Source organism: Jaculus jaculus, chromosome 4 (genome assembly GCF_020740685.1).
Source record: "Jaculus jaculus isolate mJacJac1 chromosome 4, mJacJac1.mat.Y.cur, whole genome shotgun sequence".
NCBI lineage: Eukaryota > Metazoa > Chordata > Mammalia > Rodentia > Dipodidae > Jaculus > Jaculus jaculus.
Window position 1 is genome coordinate 19084791 of NC_059105.1, and position 12922 is coordinate 19097712.

A 12922-nucleotide genomic window follows, 5' to 3' on the forward strand; every position below is an offset into this window, starting at 1 on the left:
AGGGCTGGCAGGCTCTGGGGACCACCTAGACTCATGTTAGCTGCTGTGCTTTAGTGAGAGAGCGAGAGAGAGCAACATGTAACGGCCACCCACAGGTGCAGCTCAGAGGACAACTTTAGGTGTCACCTTCGACCTTGTTTTTGAGGCAGGGCCTGTTGTCTGGGGAGCCTCTTTTCTCTGCCTCTTACTGGCCACAGGAGGGCTGGGATTAGAGATGCTTGCTGCTGCGTCTGGCTTTTACATGGGTCCTGGGGAATTCAAGCTCAGGTCGTCATGCTTACGTTTATTTACCCAATGAGCCATCTCTCCAGCCTACGTTGTGTTTTCATCGTTAGTGATCACCAGCCCACGGAGGCCCAGGTCACCATCAACCCAGTTCCTTGTACCTTTCCTCTCTCAGGGGCATGCTCACCTGTGCCCCTCGCCCCTTGCCAGGCCGTAGAGCAGCAGTTGCATCATCAGGACCTGCTCCAGGCCTCTCCTACCCTGAGCCTGTCACCACGGTTTGGGAAGCCGGAGCGAGGAGGCTGGGGCAGCGGAGTTAGGCATCGGGGGTGGTGCAGCAGCTAAATTTGCTCATCCAGCCTGTCAGTCCCTTAATCGGGTCCCCAAGGAGCAGTGCTGAGGCTTCACTCCGGATGACAAACGAGGGCAGGAGAGGCCTGCCCTGCCCGGACTCCCGGTGAGTAATGACCTTGCATTAAGATATTAGGCCTGGCCAAGAAGAAATGTGCTCCCCACCTCTGCAAGACCGGAAGAGCTCAGAGAGCAGGAGGCTTAGGGAGGACTGGGCCCTGGGAAGGCCAGGTCTGTGGGGGGGTGGTGGGGTGGTTCCGGAGAAGGATGGAGAAAGGGAGTGAGAGACACCAAGAAAGGCTCATGAGACAGAGGAGGGCAGGTGTGTCAGAGAGCCGGGGAGACAGAAGCCCAGGCAGAGATGGCAGAGGAGAGAGAAAGGAGAGGGGCTTGGGCACACAAGGACTTGAGGAGCAGAAGAAGCCCCAGGCAGACTGCTTGCGCACAGGCCAAAGACATCATGGTGGGGCAGAACGGGGGGTCCAGACCCCTGTGGCAGCTTTAGCCCCAGCCTTCCAGGAGGACCAGGCTGGCGGCAGAGCCCCGTGCATGCCCTTTGATGACCCGCTACTTGACCCTGAGTTGAGCACACAGGGTGGACACAACAGTCCTAGCCCAAGTGGCCATGCTGAGAGACTGGAGCACACAGGGGTCCTGTTCTCATGAGCACCCTGTGACCCCCTCCTCAGCAGATCCGGGGCCCCCATAGTCAGGCCTTGAGGGTAGGGCTGTTGGGGTCAGAGGGTCTGTCTTGAAGAGGAGATGTTGCCTGGCCCAGAGCAAGACGTGGAGTCCATTCAGCCCAGAAAAGAGTCTACAGAGAAAAACAAAGCAGACATGGACTCAACCCTGGACAGCCTGTCCCTCTCTCTTCCTCGAGGCCTATCCTGGAACCTTGAGCCGACCTTCCCCACCTGGGCTCACATCCTGTCTCCACCCAATCAGGTTATAGGATGGCCTTGCTATGCCTCCCTCAGACCATCACAATCACAGGTGGCTGTGAGTGGCCCAGGTTCCAACCGCCCCTGTAGGAATGTCTAGAATGGGCAGGCTCAATGACCTTCCTTCATGAGTGACTGGAGACTTTCTTCTTTCCACAACTGCATCAGCAACATGACACTGAGAACAGTCCTGAGCAGCTCAGAGAATCCGAGAATCATGATTCACCTGGGGAGACATCAACGTGGATAGTGCCTCCACATGCTCATTTGTAAAAAGGGCCTCCAGTGAAGTGTGCTGGGATGAACTATGTAAGCACTCAATGAGCCTGCAGAGGCTGCCCACCACCCCAGCCCTCGGCTCTCAAGACCTTCCTCTCCTCCCTGCATGCCTTCAGGCGCACATATTGGGGAGCAGAGAAGGTCTGGGAGCCTCCCAGAGTAGACCCAGCTCTGGCACAACTAGGAGATGAAAGGGCTTCCTAATCCAAAGCCCAAGGGCCTGAGAGGAGCAAAGAGCGGAGACCTGGAAGCCAGCTACTACCCTGATCTGCCTTCCCCTGACTTGCCTTCACCTGGTGACCCAGCCTGGGTCCCACTCAGCTCCTCGTAGGTGCCTTCTGGTGGCATCTACTTGGTTTAGTTCTCTGCTGTTGCAGTTTGGAATCCTTCAGACTTGCTGATGCTAAGAGTTCGGGAGTGCCGAGTGAAAAACATACGGGGAGAGCAGAAAAGTTGCAGTAAAAACAGCCCGGACAGAGCCGGGTGCCCTGGTAAGCTGGGTGGGCCGAAGGAGGGGTCCTCTGCTGGTGTGCTCGCGTGGACAGAGGGGGCTTCTGAACCACTCCCCCAGTCTGCCACGGGCTGGGGGTGTCATTGATGCCTTCCTTCCACTGCCCACTAAACTCTCTGGCTGTGTTTGGTGAGTCTTGAGCCCTCCTGACATTCTGGAACTTGGTTCAGCTCTGCCCAGTACATTCGCCCGCCCAGGCCTGCGTTTCCCAGGCTTCACCACCAGGAGGCGCCCCGCGCCTGCTCTGCGCGAGGGCCCAGCCCCGCAGCCTGGAGGTCACCTCGTCCTCCTGCTCCTCCGGGGGCTGCTGGCGAGCATCGAGCATCGGTGCACCCAGCGCCCCGAGAGGCGACCTTTTCTCTCTCTTGCCCTGACTTCAGCCCTTGTCCCCACAGGCGGCGCTCCATTCACACTGTGGCGGACGTGCCACCAGCTCCGTCCAACTCCTTCTCGGGTCCTCGTTGCTGTCCTGTCCTTCAGTTCCCACCGGACCTCAGGGCGGGTACAGAGCCTGCCAGGAGTCCCGGCTGGTCCCGATCTCAGCTGCTGGGACTCACTCCAACCCACCTCAAGTTTCCATGGAACTCCGGTCCCCAGGTTCCCACGCCTGCTTGGTTCAGATGCATCCAAGCGTTAATGCCTATGCCTGGACCACCCCAGCTGGAGGCCAGGCCTGGAGAAAAAGACCGGGCCAACTCTACTCCTGGTGCCTTCAGACTTGGGCCGCCAAATACCTACGAGCCAGCCACTGGGGAAGTCCTTTGTCCTCCAGGAAGAAACAGCTCCTAAAATATAGATATATTAAGTAATGCATCCATATGATTGAAAGTAACTCAAAATAGGGGCTGGAGAGATGATTTCGTCTTTAAAGGCGCTTGCTTGCAAAGTCTGATGGCCTAAGTTCAATTCCCTGGTACCTAAGTAGACTCAGAAGCACAAAACGGCATGCATCTAGAGTCTGTCTGTAATCACAGGAGGCTCTGGCATGCCCATTCTCTCTCTCTCTCTCTCCCCCCCACCATGAATAAGTAAACATTTTTAAAGTAATTCAAAATAAAAAGCCTCCCTGACACTCTACTACTGTTGCACCTGGTTTCCTCCCCCACATATCTCCAGATGGCAACTTTCTGAATGGTTTTCTAAAGAAGACAAAAATGATCCGGGGTCTGGGTATGGTGGCCCACACCTTTAATCCCAGCACTTGGGAGGCAGAGGTAGGAGGATCACTGTGAGTTCGAGACCACCAGAGACTGAGTGAGTTCCAGGTCAGCCTGGGTTAGAGCGAGACCCTACCTCGAAAAACCAAAACAAGAACAAGAAAAAGAAAAAGAAAAAGAAAAAGAAAAAGAAAAAGAAAAAGAAAAAGAAAGATATGGCAGTGGTGTAGCTCAGTGGTAGGAGCCCTTAAACACAAAGGCCCTGGTTCAATCCCCAACACTGCAAATATAGGGGAAGTTTCCTTATTTTTCTTCTTATATAGAAAGCAGCACACTGTGTACCTTGTTCTTCATTTTTATTTAATCTGTCCTGACATTCTGTTCTTTGACAACAGACTCATTGTTTCTTTTCTACAGCTGCGTAGTGTGTCTGTGTGAGGCCCAATCCCTTTCTCAGTCATGGGGTTTTGCATTTTGCTCTTTCTAACATATATAACACATATGTAGACAGATCCCCCCTCCCGTGAAGTGAAAGACTAGCTAAAGGATACAAGTTTGGGGGCTGGAGAGATTGCCTAGTGGTTAAGGCACTTGCTTGCAAAGCCTAACTACCTGGGTCAATTCCCTAGTAACCACACAAAGCCAGATGCACAGTGGCACATGAGTATGGTGTTCATTTGCTTTGGCTGGAGGCCCTGGTGTGCCCATTCTCTCTCTCTCCTCCTTCCCTCCCCTTATAAATACTTGTTTTCCAGGTGTAGAGACACACAACTTTAGTCCCAGCATTCAGGGGCTGGAGAGATGGCTTAGCTGTTAAGCACTTACCTGCGAAGCCTTAGGACCCTGGTTCGAGGCTCGATTCCCCAGGAGCCACATTAGCCAGATGCACAAGGGGGCACCCGTGTCTGGAGTTTGTTTGCAGTGGTTGGTGGCCCTGGCGTGCCCATTCTATCTCTCTCTCTCTCTCTTTCTCTCTCTGTCTCTCTCAAGTGAATAAATAAAAATTGAATAAAAAATTAAAAATTAATCCCAGCTCTCAGGAGGTTGAGGGAGGAAGACTATCATGAGATTGAGGTCAGTCTGAGCCAAAGTGAGTTCCAGGTCGGCCTGGGCTAAAGTGAGACCATGTTTCCCCCTAACCCCCCCCCACACACACCTTGCACAAAAAATTACTAGTGGCTGTGGTGGCAGGATGTACAGAGATGAAGCTGGAACTGAGCCGGAAGCTCTCTCCCCGCTGGCTGTCATAGTGCCAGAAGGCGCTGTACCAGCTGCTGGAGGACAAGAGCCATTAGTGGTCCCACCCAGCGTGGACCTCACATGTCACAATGCTGACCTGCCAGACAAGGTGTGCTCATTAGTGCCACAGTGGCATCACTATTAGGGGGAATCAACCACTTCTGATTGGTTCTGAGGCCCACGCCACAGGAGGGAGGCCATGCTTGGTACTGTAACTATGGTCGAAAGTCCATGGTCGGAGAGGTCCCAGGCCCTAAGCAGGGGGTTACTACTGTTGGTTTGTCGAATGCAAACTGCCTTCTAAATATCGATGTTTAGATCCATACATTAGTGCTGCACTCTCAGCCTTGGCCACAGACGCTCCTTTTTAACGGTCCAAGTGCTAAGAATAAGTGAATATTCGGTGCTCAGCACTATGTGGGACATTTATGTCATTCTTTCCAAGGCTGAGAGAACATGGTGGAAGAGAGGGAGGAAAAAGTGTAAGAGCCAGAGGTGGATGGGGGGGGGGAGTGCTGTGGAGCACTGGACATGATGTGGAAGTTAAAACTCTTGAGTTCACAGAGGCTATGGTTTCCTGCATACAACTGGACCTCTCAACATTTCCTCCTGGGTGGGCGAGGGGCTCACGAAAGCCCGCTCCTCCCTGAAGCACTGTTGGCAGTTACTGGCTGCTGGGAAGGGAAAGTTTCCTTCATCGGTGGTCCAGCCATTGCTCCAGTAACCACCCTATACTCATGCTGTGCATGCAGCCCTAATCACACTCAGCGGGTCCAGAAAAGAAAGACAAGGGCTCAGGAGATGGCGTAGTGGATAAGTGCTTGCCACACAACTTCCAGTATCCTAGTTTGCCTCCCCAGAGCCCACAACAAAAGCCTGAAGCTGGGCTGGAGATATGGCTTGGCAGTTAAGGCACTTGCCTGCAAAAAGCCAAAGGACACAGACTCAATTCCCCAGCACCCATGTAAGCCAGACACACATGGGGCATATGCATCTGTAGTTTGTTTGCAGTGGCTGCAGGCTTTGGTGTGCCCATTCTCCGTCTGTCTGTCTCTCTTATCTCTATCTCTCTTGATCTCTGTTTGCAAATAAATAAATAAAAATTATTTAAAAAAAAAAAAAAAGCCTGAAAGCCGGGTGTGGTGGCGCACGCCTTTCATCCCAGCACTCAGGAGGCTGAGGTTAGGAGGATCGCTGTGAGTTCAAGGCCACCCTGAGACTCCATAGTGAATTCCAGGTCAGCCTGGGCTAGAGTGAGACCCTCTCTCGAAAAACAAAAACAAACAAAAAAAAAAAAAAAGCCTGATGCTATGACAGGCTTCTGTAATCCCAGTGTACCTATGGCAAGAAGGGAGGGGGAAATGGTCCCAAACAAGGTGAAAGACAAGCCAACTGTTGTCCTTTGACCTCTACAAGTGTGCTGTGGCTCAACACACGTGTGCCTACATTAACACACATAGTAAACAAATGAATAATCAAAAAAAAAAAAAAGAAAGAAACAGGCTGGAGAGATGGCTTAGTGGTTAAGGGGCATGCCTACAAAGCCAAAGGACCCAGGTTCAATTCCCCAGGACCCATGTAATCCAGATGCACAAGGTGGTGCATGCATCTGGAGTTCATTTCCAGCAGCTACAGGTCCTGGTGCACCCATTCTCTCTCTCTCTCTCTCTCTGTGTGTGTGTGTGTGTGTGTGTGTGTGTGTATCTGCCTCTCTCTCAAATAAATAAATAAAAATTACACACACACACAAAGAGGTTTTGGGCTGGAGAGATGGTTTAGCAGTTAAGGTGCTTGCCAGCAAAGCCAAAGGACCTTGGTTCGATCCCCAGTACACATGTAAGCCACATGCACAAGGAGGAGCACGCATCTGGAGTTTGCAGCAGCTAGGAGGCCCTGGCATGCCCATTCTCTCTTTTTCTCTATCTTCCTTTGCCTCTCTCTCCCCCTGTGACTCAAATAAAAGAAACAAATAAAAAAAAATTTATTTTTAAAAAGAGGGCTGGAGAAATGACTTAGTGTTTAAGGTGCTTGCTGGTAAAACAAAGGTTTGATTCCCCAGTACCCATGTAAAGCCAGATGCACAGGTGGCACATGCATCTAGAGTTCATTTGCTGTGGCTAGAGACCCTAACAGAACTATTCTCCCTCTCTTTCTCTCTCTCTCTCTCTCTCTACCTCTTTCTCTCTCTCAAATAAATAATTTAATAACTTTTTTAAATCTTGTAAAAAAAAATAAATAAAATAAATAGAGCTGAGCATGGTGGCACACGCCTTTAATCCCAGCACTTGGGAGGCAGAGGTAGGAGGATCGCTGTGAGTTCGAGGCCACCCTGAGACTCCATAGTGAATTCCAGGTCAGCCTGGGCTACAGTGAGACCCTACCTCAAAAAACCAAAAATGTAAAATAAAATAAACTTGTGGGATATGGTGGTGTACCCCTTTAACCCCAGGACTCAAGACACAGAGGCAGAAGGATTGCTATGAGTTTGAAACCAGCCTGGGACTAGAGTAAGTTCTAGGTCAGCCTAGGCTAGCAAGACCCTACTACAAAAAAATAATAATAAAAATAAAAGAAACCTTAATGTATGTAAACTTTTAATGTATTTTTATTTAAAAAGATATTTATTTATGAGAGAGAAGGAGTGCACGGGCATGCCAAAGCCTCTTGCCATTGCAAGCAAACTCCAGTCACATGTGCCACTTTGTGCATCTGGCTTTACATGGGTACTGGGGAATCAAACCCAACCCAAGACAGCAAGATTTACAAGGAAACACCTTTAACCACTGAGCCATCTTTCCAGCAGTTCCCTCCCTGCAACATTCAATGTATGGTTTAGGCCAGGTGCAATTCTCTTAGCATCCAAAAAGAGTGGCTCGTGCATCTGTGATCCCAAATTACCTACAACAGTGGAAGCTAGAGCCAGGAGAACCTGAGAATCTGAAGTGTGGAGACCAGCTAGTGTTACATCAGTTCATTGGCAGTGACAAGAGGGCCTGCTTCAAATAAGGTAGAGCACAGACACCTTGAGATGTCCTCTGACCGCCACATGGGCATCACGGCACACGCACACGTCACACTTAAAGGTTGCATGTGAGCAGGCTGGAGAGATGGCTTAGTAGTTAAGGTCTTTGCCTACAAAGCCAAAGGATCCCGGTTCAACTCTCCAGGCCCCACATAAGCCAGATGCACAAGGAGGTGCATGCATCTGGAGTTCATTTGCAGTGGCCGGAGGCCCTGGCATGCCCATTCTTTCTCTCTCTCTCCTTCTCCTTCCCTCCCTCCCTCTTTCTCTCTCTCAAATAAATTAATTAATTAAATATATTTTTTAATTTTTTGTTTATTTTTATTTATTTATCTGAAAGCAACAGACAGAGAAAGAGGCAGAGAGAGAGAGAGAGAGAGAGAGAATGGGCGCACCAGGGCTTCCAGCCACTGCAAATCAACACCAGATGCGTACGGCCCCTTGTGCATCTGGCTAACGTGGGTCCTGGGGAATTGAGCCTCGAACCGGGGCCCTTAGGCTTCACAGGCAAGCGCTTAACCACTATGCCCTCTCTCCAGCCCCAATTAATTAAATATATTTTTAAAAAAAAGATTGCATGTGAGTGACTTGAGTGGGTGGCAATGCCAGCTGCCCAAGACGGAATTCATCCCACTGGCATCCACAGTGAAGGTTGTCTCTCAACAGAACGACAGAGCACGCGGTCTCACTTTGATCTCCACCACATGATCAATGCCCTCTGCCTCAGCAAGACTGCCTTGGCCTCCACAGCATCGGCCGACCCTTCCCCTAGCCCATCCTCAGAGCTTTCCTCACAGTGCCATGTGCATTTGAACTGACTTGTCTTGTCATAATTATTCCTGACACCACTGCCTCCCACCAGCCTGAAGGCCAGAACTGCACTGAAGGCCTGGCTTAGCATGGGCACGTTCTCAGTACCGAAACCCCATGTTGTATGAGGCAAGCCCTACAGACTGGACATATATATGCGAGAAAGACAGAATTGGCACAACAGGGCCTTCAGCTGCTGCAGTCGAACTCCAGACGTGCGTGCTACCTTGTGCCTATGTGCGACCCTGTATGCTTGTGTCACCGTGTGCGTCTGGCTCATGTGGGACCTGGAGAGTGGAACATGGGTCCTTAGGCTTCCCAGGCAAACGCCTTAACCACTTAGCCATCTCTCCGGCCCTGAAGCCCCATTTTTTAAAAAAAATTTTATTTATTTATTTGACAGCGACAGACACAGAGAGAAAGACAGATAGAGGGAGAGAGAGAATGGGCGCGCCAGGGCTTCCAGCCTCTGCCAACGAACTCCAGACGCGTGCGCCCCCTTGTGCATCTAAGCCCCATTTTTTTGCATGATGATCGTCTATGTGCCCAACGGTCTCCCGGGTACTTTGCACGAGGGCTTCAGCCTGGCCCACCAGCAGCTCTGTGAGGGAAGGCATGAAACAAATATGGAAACTGAGGCTGGGAATGCAAGGATTCACGGCTGGCCGGTGGAGGAGCGGGCAGAGAGAATCCCTCTTGTCTCTTCTGCCCACCCTTCCTCCTGGGGCTTCCCAATACTCTGGCCCGCGGGGCTCCCATAAACCAGACCTCGTCAGGTCCAAGCCAGAGATTCAAGCTCAGCTGGGCCATGCTAGGAGCTCAACTGGGGCGTGCCCGGGTCCTGGGACCAGCTCTCCTGTGCACAGCCATGGTGACTCCAGTGGCCGTGCAGTTGCCAGACCCTCTTCCCGGAGGCCCTGCATCTGTGTTGGCTTTGTGCCCAAGTGTCACTCTGTTCCCAAGAGCTCCTTGTGGCGGCTGCCTGCCTCCCATTAATCATGTGTGCAGGATTTATTTTCCCCAGCAATTTATTTCCGCAAATGTAATTCGGGTGTGCCCGCAGGTGGGCGGGATGCTCCACTGCTGCCAGAGTTGTGGGGCCTGGCTTTATTGTTAGGGTAACAGGCATGACTCAACGGCCAGCACCCCCTGGCAGAGATGCTAACCCTGGGGCAGGAAGACACTGGGGGCTTTGGGGACCAAGCTCTACCTCACGCTGGCACAGTGAACGTCAGGGTCCCCGGAAGTGAGGAAACTTGAACTTGCCCCACTGTCTCTACTGGGTCTTACCCTGCTGACTAAGTGGTGGGGGGCGGGGAGACTGGCCCCTAGGTCCTCAGCTGAAAGCTGGGGTCTCAGGAACCAGATGAAGACTCTTCTGCTTTCTTCATCTGGTCCTTCCCCCAAAGCTGCCACTTCTCAACACTGCAGGGACGGTGGGGTGACTCTGGGGGACCTGGTTTCTCCTCTTCCTCTTCCTTCCAAGATGCTTCCCTCCTAACAGGCTGCTGCAGGGCCCAGGGGGCTGTGGGCTTCAGGGGCAGAGACCAGCCACTGACCCTCCCTCTCTCTCCCCAAGCCCCCCAGCTGTCTACCATTCTCCACGCCTCTTCTGGGCTCCCAGGGGCCCAGACTCTGGCCTACAAAGTACCTGTTTATTCTTCAAGGATCCCTCAGACCCAGGCTGAGGCCCTGCCCAGCCCCCTAGTTTGTCCCACCCTCAAATGCTGCCTCTAATGCTGCAGATGATTTCTGCTGTCGCAAAGTCATTACTGGGCAAATGGGCCAGTGCTGTGTGTGTGTGTGTGTGTGTGTCACGTGTGGCGGCTGTGGCAGGCAAAGCTAGAATTGCCTCCAGGGATTCACTGGCTTTGTGTGCTGTCCCACACCCCCCTGGCCTTGCCCATGGCCCCTGTCCTGGCTGCCCTCCTCTGCTGAGCCCTAGGAGCGGAGCCTAAAGCCTGGAGCAGGGGCTGGATGTGGCTCCCTGAGACTTTCCGCAGGGGCTGTCAGCGGGGGAGGGGGGCAGGTGCAGCTCCCCAACACTCCCCACTCTGCACTTGGCATCTGGACAGTAAAGGAAGGAATGGCTGAGGCACCCCAGACAGTCCGGAGCACAAGCCCTCAGGCCCTGTCTTTACTTCCCACCTGTTCTGTTTGGATTTCAAAGGGTTACTGAAGACAGGCGGCCCTGAGCTCCCCACTTCGTTCCTCCAGGACTCTGGTCTCCTGACATCTTGTCTGCCATCCGCAGACCCCCTAACCCCCAAATGTCATTGCAGCTGTGCTACATCTCCCCACAGCCCCTCACGGCCCAGTCTCACTCATGAGGTGGCAAAAGCCTTAGCCAGAAGGTCCCCCCTTTGTGGTACCTCAGGAAACCCCTGCGGGGTGAGTCCTCAGGAGGTGCCTGTGGTGGGGCTGGGTGCCGTCAGGGGTGTCTTCAGAAACAGACTCTTCTAGGCTCCATGTCTTCTTCTGCAGGGATAACACTGCTCTTAACAGTTTTGATGAATGTTTAGTACATTGCAATGCCTCAAATTTTATGAAATTGCCTTTATTCAGTCAGCCTTTGACATCAATAAATATTTGGGGTGAAATACTGCACTAACAATTGAAAATGTGTCCACTGGATAGGTGGACTTTTAAAACTAATCTAAAGTTGGACTGGAGAAATGGCTTAGTGGCTAAGGCATTTGCCTGCGAAGCCTAAGGACCCAGGTTCGATTCCCCAGGATCCATGCAAGCCAGATGCACAAGGGGACACATGCATCTGGAGTTTGTTTGCAACGGCTAGAGGCCCTGACATGCCCATTCCCTCTCTGTCTGTCTTACTTCTCTTTCTCTCTCTCTCTCTCCTTGAAAATAAACACATATAAAAAAAATTTAAAGTTGAGCATGATGGGTGCATGCCCTTAATCCCAGCACTTGGGAGGCAGAGGTAGGAGGATTGCCATGAGTTCAAGGCTACCCTGAGACTACATAGTGAAGTCCAGGTCAGCCTAGACTAGAGTGAGACCCTACCTCAAAACAAAAAAATAGGGGCTGGAGAGATGGCTTAGCAGTTAAGCACTTGCCTGTGAAGCCTAAGGATCCCAGTTCAAGACTTGATTCCCCTGGACCCACATTAGACAGATGCACAAGGGGGCGCACGCGTCTGGAGTTCATTTGAAGTGTCTGGAAGCCCTGGTGCGCCCATTCTCTCTCTCTCTCTCTCTCTCTTTCTCCCTTTCTCTCCGTCTGCTGCTCTCAAACAAATAAATAAAAAATAAACAAAAAAACATATTTAAAACAAAAAATAGAGTTGGGGAGATGGCTTAGCAGTTAAGGCACTTGCCTATGGAGCCTAAGGACCCAGGTTCGATTCCCTAGTGCCCATGTAAGCCAGATGCACAAGGTGGCACATGCATCTGGAGTTCATTTGCAGTGGTAAAAGGCCTCGGTGCTCCCATTTTCTCTCTACTCCATCTGCCCTCTCTCTCTCAAATAAATAAATATTTAACAAAATAAAAAACCCTGCTCTTTATCTGTGTATCCATGTACCTGCTGATGTTATGCTGGAGAGATGGCTTAGTGGTTAAGTTGCTTGCTTGCAAAGCCTAAGGACCCAGATTCACTATTCAATTCCCCAGGACCATGTAAGCCAGATGTACAAGGTGGTGCATGTTTCTTGAGTTCATTTGCAGTGGCTAGAGGCCCTGGCACACCCATTCTCTCTCTCTCTTTCTCATAAATAAATAAATAAAATATTTTAAAGAATTCAAGGGGCTAAAGACAGCACTTAATAGTTAAAGGTAAATGCTTCCAAAGCCTACAGGCCCAGGTTTAATTCCCAAGCCATCTGTTCATTTGCAGAGGCAGGAAGCCTTGGCATTTCAATACACATACACACACATATGTGCAAATGAAGAAATAAATAATTCAGGGCTGGATAGATGGCTTAGTGGTTAAGGTGCTGCCTATGAAGCCTAAAGACCTAGGTTTGATTCTCCAGGATCCATGTAAGCCAGATGCACAAGACAATGCATGTGTCTGGAGTTCATTTGCAGAGGCTGGTGGCCCTGGCATGCCCATTCTCTCTCTCTCTCTCTCTCTCATGTAATAAATAAACAAAAATAGAAAAAAAAAGAAATAAATAATTCAAACAGTGCATAAAAAGCACAAAGAAAAGAAAAAGCAAATAAAAATAAATACCAATTTCAAAAATTAAGCCATGAGAAAAAATAATAAAATAAGATAAAATAAAATAAAATAAAAAATTAAGCCATTGGCTAGAGAGGTGATTCAGCAGTTAAAAGTGCTTGTTGGAAAAGCCTTATGGCCTAGGTTTGATTCCCCATTACCCACGTAAAGCCAGATGCACAAAGTGGTGCATGCCACTTTGTCT